This window comes from Vicugna pacos, chromosome 24 (assembly GCF_048564905.1).
Source record: "Vicugna pacos chromosome 24, VicPac4, whole genome shotgun sequence".
NCBI lineage: Eukaryota > Metazoa > Chordata > Mammalia > Artiodactyla > Camelidae > Vicugna > Vicugna pacos.
In genome coordinates, this window is record NC_133010.1 from 4,564,039 (window position 1) to 4,571,511 (window position 7,473).

The window sequence follows — 7,473 nt, forward strand, 5'->3', positions numbered from 1 at the left end:
GAAGGAAGAGTGTCACCCATCTTTGTATCTGTCTTAGGAAGTAATTTAAAGCTCTTTACTTTCCTTTTTAATGTTATTGTAGGGTTTTGAAGTTTAAAATAAATATGGATTCCCACCCAGCCTATTCCTCTGGTTTTCCCCTTTCTCATTCTTCTAGGAGATGCAGTATCAGAAATTTAAAGAAGAGCTATATGCAATTAAAAAAAAAAAGAAAAAAACAGCATATTCATCGGTTGGCCAAACTTAATGGGTTATATTTAAAATATCCCTCAATGGATACTTTAATTCCTCTTTCAATTTTTAAGTTATTCTTAAAGTATCTAAAACACGCCTGCTCCAAATCCCTTATTACTACATTTCTGTCCGATGAGTCCTCTCTCCCTCAAGCAAGTAACAGAATAATACAGTAATTCAAAACTACGTCTTTCCAAATCTAAAAGCATGTTCTAATCCACTATGCAATGCAGTGGGTTTTTCTTTTTTTATTTCACTGTTACAAACTTCCCTGTGCTATTCTCTCCACTGGAATGGCTTTCCCCTGTGTTTCTGCATTCCGATGGCCATCCATTTCACAAGGAACACTTCATATTTCCTGCTTTATGGAGGATCCCATGATAATTATAGTTCCCACTGATCTTTTCCCATGAAATGCAGTAGCACTCAAAATTCACAGACTATGCTATGCACTTTGGCAGATTTATGCTCTTCCTGGTAATGGTCTGTAATTGCTTCGTATATGCTAAACTTGCCTCCAAAACTAGCTTTTGAAGATTAATGAGACGAGTTTGCCTTTTCCCTTTCTGTGGAACTCCCATGGCAGCACGAAAATACTAGACACACAGTAGGCATTCAAATCAAAGGTACTCATTTGAATTTAACAAGATTTAAGTGAAATTGTCCAGCTTGTGAAAAAGTGGCAACTCGTATATCTACTCAAAGCATTAAAGGAGATCATGCCTTTTTGCCTAAGTTTTATGTCCAATTTGTTCCAGTCCCAAACCCCTTGACAAAAACAAAACCTTTTAATCTGTTTGCAAAATTTCCCCTCCTTCTTCCCATCTTGCCCCGCGACTCTGTGATATACTGTCCTTCCCTATTACCCCTTTACAGCTGTTTTGTTAAAGTTCATACCGCAAAGACCTGTAAAAGCAATTTATGGCCCCGGGGATTCCAGCAAATTCTAAATAACCATAACAGGACCATGAAGCATTAATTAAACACACTAGAGCCTAAGTTATAACAGGAATCCTGACATTTAAGGCCCTGGTACCATGTAAATTTAAAACGGTGTGGCAAACAGAGTAATTTGATGGTCAGAAGGTTATAATGGATACCTTAATACCTTTGTCGAGAAAAAGTGCCTGTCCTTGTTTTAACCCCTACCCAGGGGCTTCAGGGGCTTTCTTCATAAAACACAGTGATACCTAAATATTTTGGCCGTAACTCACGTATAAGCCAGTCCTTTCTTTAAGTACACCGGAGATTAAAAACCAACCGCTAACATTCACACACCGATTTTCAAATAAAACACTTTAATATTTAGCATGGATTTGCCAGCGAATTATCTATAACTTGGTTTACTGCAGGACTGTATTTAAAGCCAGGGCACCAAGGAACTTAAACCAATACATAGGAACCATTTTTCCCCCAGGAATATGCAGATTCTTACCAAAAAGTGGAACGATATTCCTGAGTCACTCTGTCAAATCAAGCAATGGAAAATGCTTTACTAAATTTGAAACAATAATAAAAGTTGGATAGTAGAGACAACTTGTTTTGCATGTTTGATTCCTAATACCCTTCTTAGAGCATTGAAAACACATTTTATACATAATTGTTAAATAGTTGTTGAAAAAGCAACACAGATCCTCAAGGCTCATATATATAGCAAAGATCTGTCCATCCCATCCCCACCTGTACCCACACGCATTTCTAACTGGGAGGTTAGACTGTTTTCTCTCTGCGAAATTCTATGCATATACAGTAGCATTCATTTGTGATGTCTCGTATTTTGTCCCAACTTGCTAGATTCTGTGTGTATAGACTTATTCCTCAACTAAATTGCAAGATAAGTTCTACGATTTACACGTGTATCTTTTACAATGCTTGGCACTGACTTTGAATACATTAGGTTCTTAATAAATATCTGTTGGCTGATTAATCGATTTACCACACCTGCTAATTGCAAAGTGACACCTTTGTCATTAACAGACACGTAAATGGATTAACAAAACTTGTGAGCATTTGAATGCAATCAGATTAAGCCCCGAAGTAGCATCAGGAAGCCACCCACCCTCTCCTCCAAGCCCTTCTCCTACTTTTTATCTCCTTACTCCCCACTTACAATTCAGCTACGTGCTCGCCTTCTTTCCCCTTTCAGCTTTGTGCTGTTAATATCTCACCAGTTGTGTAATTTCAGCTCCCAAGTTGAATAAGACGTTCCCTCCAGTGGAACCCTCACCTTGACAAATAGCCAAATAGTAATTATTATTCCTTTCAGGGGTTGAGCTATGGAATCATGCCTGCAATATCCCAAGCCTGAGTGCCTAGAAATTTATGCTATACTTCCCTGTGTCGGAGTTTCCATTTGAGCTCGTATTTCAAGCCCTCTCATTTTTTTTCAATATGATTAAGATAATTCCTTTATGAAGTTGGAGGCTCAGAGAGACATGCGGAAAGAAACTTGATGTTTCATATTTTTGCAAACCTGCTCTTTCCATTTCCTTTCCGATCATTTTAGCCACCCTGAGAGGGAGAATTAATTTTGCAATGGTCTCTAATTTTTTTCTAAATGTGTGACCTCCATATTAATAGGAGCCAGAGGACTCATTCATCATATCTGGTCACTGTGAAACTGACATTTACAGGGTGGAATGTTTCTCGCTCAGGACAAATGGGTATCATTTGTAAAACATGCCGCACCCAATCGTAGGCTCCCATGGCTCTCAAACTACATTTTTAAGCAACAATATAAGCCATTCCCCAAACTGAAAGGTCTTTTCAAATATTTACTGCCTACCTATGGAATTTTTATTCTGCCGGCTGCTGCCATCAATAATCCTGGGAGCTCCAAGCTAAGTGTTGTGTGTGACCTCCAAGGAAAGTCTGAGCACTGCAGAATGAGGGAGGTGGTTTCAGCATCCTGCATCCGTCCTCTATCACTTCCTGGGGCCTCTTACACAGAAAATAAGGATTGTAGAAGCCTCGTTTTTATGGTTCATTAGGACAGCCCTCCACCGTTGCATTTACAAATCAGCTCAATGTTTTTGAGCGTTTTCCACCTACAGTGGGATTTTCTTGCTCACATTCTCCATGAAGACTTTGGGTTATGCCACTGCACTGTGAGCCCACAAGCAGAGTTTTGCTTTCATTTTTCTAAAAGGAAAGTTACAAGTTCATGTCACCTGGGCATCTTGGTGATCCTCGCTCAGGCTCCTATCATTGTGGGGAACAGATCACAACGCTCCCCTAGGGTAGCTGCAGATTTTGGAACCCTTGATTTCTTTTGACATGCTCTGTCTGGTGTTTGTATAACCACATGCCATTATGTCCCATGTCAACGGGGAACCAAAACTCAGCTCTTCAAATGGTTTCCACAAAAATGTACAGACACCTCACTAAGAATTCTGTGAGCTTCAGCAGCTTTATTTGAAGAGTTGCAAATCCTCTCTCCCTCCCTCTCCTCCCACCTCTCTCTCCCACCACCCATTTTTCATTCATTTTTCCACCTCTCAGAAGCAAACATCACTTTTTCTTGCCTATTATAGAATAGTTTTAATCTTTTTTGCAAAATTTGGACACAATCTCAACTTCCAAGTTCTACAAGGACTTACACGCTCTAATTAGGATTTTGTTTCAGTAAAAAAATCTTGTTCTTCCTCTGAGGAATTTATGAGGTGGTAAGAGAACAAAATTGCATTCGTCTTAAGCCATTCCTGGAGAATCCTTCTTCCTTCAATTAGAGGATAATTGTTCTGTCTTGAACAAACAAATGGTGAACCTGGGCAGATAGTTTATGGCGACCCATGTCTGTCACTGGTTATAAGCTTACACTGAGGTCAGAATTTAAACATGTTTATCCAGGTACTGGACTTAATAGGTAACAAAATAGATAGATCTCAGCTCTCACAAAAGCTTTACAATGAATCATAGCTTGAGGGAAATATTCTGTAATAATAGTACCTGTTTAAAAGGCATAATCTGAGAATTTAAAGAATAAATACATGTAAAGTACTTTGGACACTGTCAGTAACACGTACTCCATAACTGTCTGCTGCATCATCCCTGTGTATCTATGCATCTTGAATCCTCATAAAAACAACGCAAGTAGACGTAATTAATTTTTTACCAAATAAGATAGTTAAACATTAGGGGTGATGAATCGATTATCTAAGGACATACAGGCAAAATGTAGAGGGCTTTGGGGCTACAATATGGTCCTTTCCGAACTTAAAGCCCCTTGTTTTTGGCTTTTTGTGTATGAACTTCATAATTCACAACATAAATACATATACAGGAAATTTCACGCAACATCAATGTGGAGCTTGATATTTTTTAAAAAAATTACCCTCTGTGTAACTATCACCCTAGAAAAAGACTATTCTTTGTACCCAGAATCCTCTCTAAGCCCCCCCTCCCCATTTATAAACACCTTCCATCCTTGGAAAGAAGCCATTGTAAAGCATTATACCAAATCTGTTGTTTTATTTACACTTTTACCAAATAATTATACAGATCTAAATAATATAGTTCGACTTTGCCTGTTTGGAGATATATAACTGGAATTTTAATCAAAGTTCTTCATTGTTACATTTGTCATAAATCGAATGTCATGTGCCTACAGTAACTGGATCAATTTCAGATTTCTATTTTTTCCTATAGGTCTTTTTTTTTTTTTTACCTTTGAGCAGTAAGCATACAGTATCAATTACTGTATCTTTAGAATAAGATTTATTTTCTAATAGTGTAAGCCCAGCCACCTTGTTGTTTCTTTTCACGAATGCCAGGGCTAATCTTTACACCTTGCCTTATCTTAAATATTTTAAATTCAGCCTAGTAAACACCATCCAATAATAATGCTAGCAAAACATTTGGGCTTTATTTGGTGTTTCATATCGTCTGAAAATTAAGGATCATTGACACCTGTAAAATTCTGAATTCTGAATCCATAAACTTGGGATATTTTTCTGTTACTCTTAGATCATCTTGAATATCTTCTCAGTAATATTTTATGTTGTCACTACAGAAGTCTGGCATGTAATATGTTAGATTTATTTCTAGAAATTTAATATCCATCTTGTTTTAAGTAATATCATTTTAAAAGTTTCTTTTGTGTGTTATTTATTGCCAGTATATGAAACACAATATATTTTGAATATTAATAAACTTGAACTCTCTTAAGTGTAATATTTTCCTACAGATTCCTTTAGACTTCCTGCATCTATAATCGTATCACCTGGAAGTAGTCAGAGCTTTATTTCTTCTTTACTTCCTTACACATCATTTCTTATTCTTTTTTAATATAATTGTGCATTTATATAGATACACGTGTCTGGTTTATAATTCTTTATATTATGATGTTTTGACATCTTAAGAACTTTTCTGGTTGGGGAGAGACTGTCCCTCCCTGGGCCAGTGATGGAGGTATGGCCTGGGCTCTCCCCTTGCTCCTGTCCCTTCTGCCTCCTGACTGACAGTGGTTTTCCCCATTTGCCTTTACCGGCATGCTATGTCCCCTGTTTCTAGGACTTGTGACTATAGTAAACTTTGTTTTCTGGGTATCTCTTGTGTTTTCTTATGATCACACCTGACTGACCAACCATCACATTAAAAAAAATTGAACACTATGAATATGCATATATTTTGTTTTACTGTCTTGGATTTTTCATACAATTTTGAATAGAAGTATTGACAGCAACTACTATCCGATATTTTATTAGACAGAAACAGTTTAATTTGGACTCTCTTCCAATCTTAATTGGCTGTAATAAGTGGGTGTTGAATTTATCAGTTTTCTTCTGTGTGATCATCTGATGTTTCTCTTTAATTCTGTAAATGGCAATTATTGATTGATTTTAAAATGCTAAACTGATTTTACATTTTGAGATTAGCCCAAGTTGGTAATGAATCTTATCTCATTTTATACATTGTTAGATACAATTTTCTATCATTTTGTTGACAATATTTTTTTCATCTGTATTCATGAGAAATATTGGTCTGTGACCTACCTTTTGGTAAAGGTATCAAGTTTTGGTACCAAGTTTAGGATAGTTTCCTAAAATGTATTTGGAATGTTTCTTCTCCCATCCCATTCCCATCATTCTGCAGAAGAATTGGCATAATATTGGAATTATTTCTACTTCAAATGTTTAGTAAAATTTAAAGTCATAGTCATCTGGACCCTGAGGCTTTTTCTTTCTTTCTGGAATTATATTTAATTATAAATTCAAAGTACTTAATAATTATAAGACTATTTATGTATTCTATTTCTGCCTGAGTAAGCTTTGGTAAGTAATTAATGTCTCTAATCAACATTTGCAAATTTATTAACATAAGTGTGTTCATGATGCCTTCTTATATTTTTTTAATGCATACAGGAACTAGACTGACAGTTCTTTTATCTTTCTTGAAATACGTTAATTAAGTTTTGTCCCTGTTAATCAGTTTTGCCTAAAGTTTATTAATTTTATTAGTCTATTTTAAGACAACTTTGGGTTTTGTTAAGAAATTGTGATGAAATAAATGCTTTTTTATTTTATTAATATGCTCTATTTTTACCAATTATTTCCTTCTTTTTTGTGTTTGTTTTGTTGTTCTTATATACATTTGTTGAGATGGATAGTTGCCTCATTTTCAGTTTCTCTTATTTTATAATATATGCACTGGAAAACTTCAAAGAATGTAAAGATAAGCCACAAACTTAGAGAAAATGTCTGCAATATACACATATATATGTATACATATATATGATTAAGGACTTATATTCAGATAGGAATTACTATTACAATTTAATAATAAGAAGACAGGCTGATTTAAAAATGAGCAAAATATTTGAATAGGCACTACCAGGAAGAAGATGGATGGATGACAAATATACGCTGAAATACACTGATTATCAGCCATTGGAGAAACACAAGTTAAAACCACAATGAGACACAATTACACACTCACAAGAATGGCCAAGTGAAAAATAAAAATTTGTTTGTGAGTATGTAGAAAAACTGAAACGAATATGTTAGTGGTGGGAATGCAAGATTATAGCTCACTGCTTGGCAATTGCTCATAAAATTCAACATGTTTTGTGTGATCCAACAATTCCACTCCAAGGTATTTTTCTAGAGAAACAAAAATGTACATCTATATAAAACAATGCGCCAAGTTGTCCTTAAGAGTTTTATTTACAATGGCCAAAACCTGGAAACAGACTGATGTCCATCAACTGTTTTTTTTTCCATTGAAATATAGATGACTTAT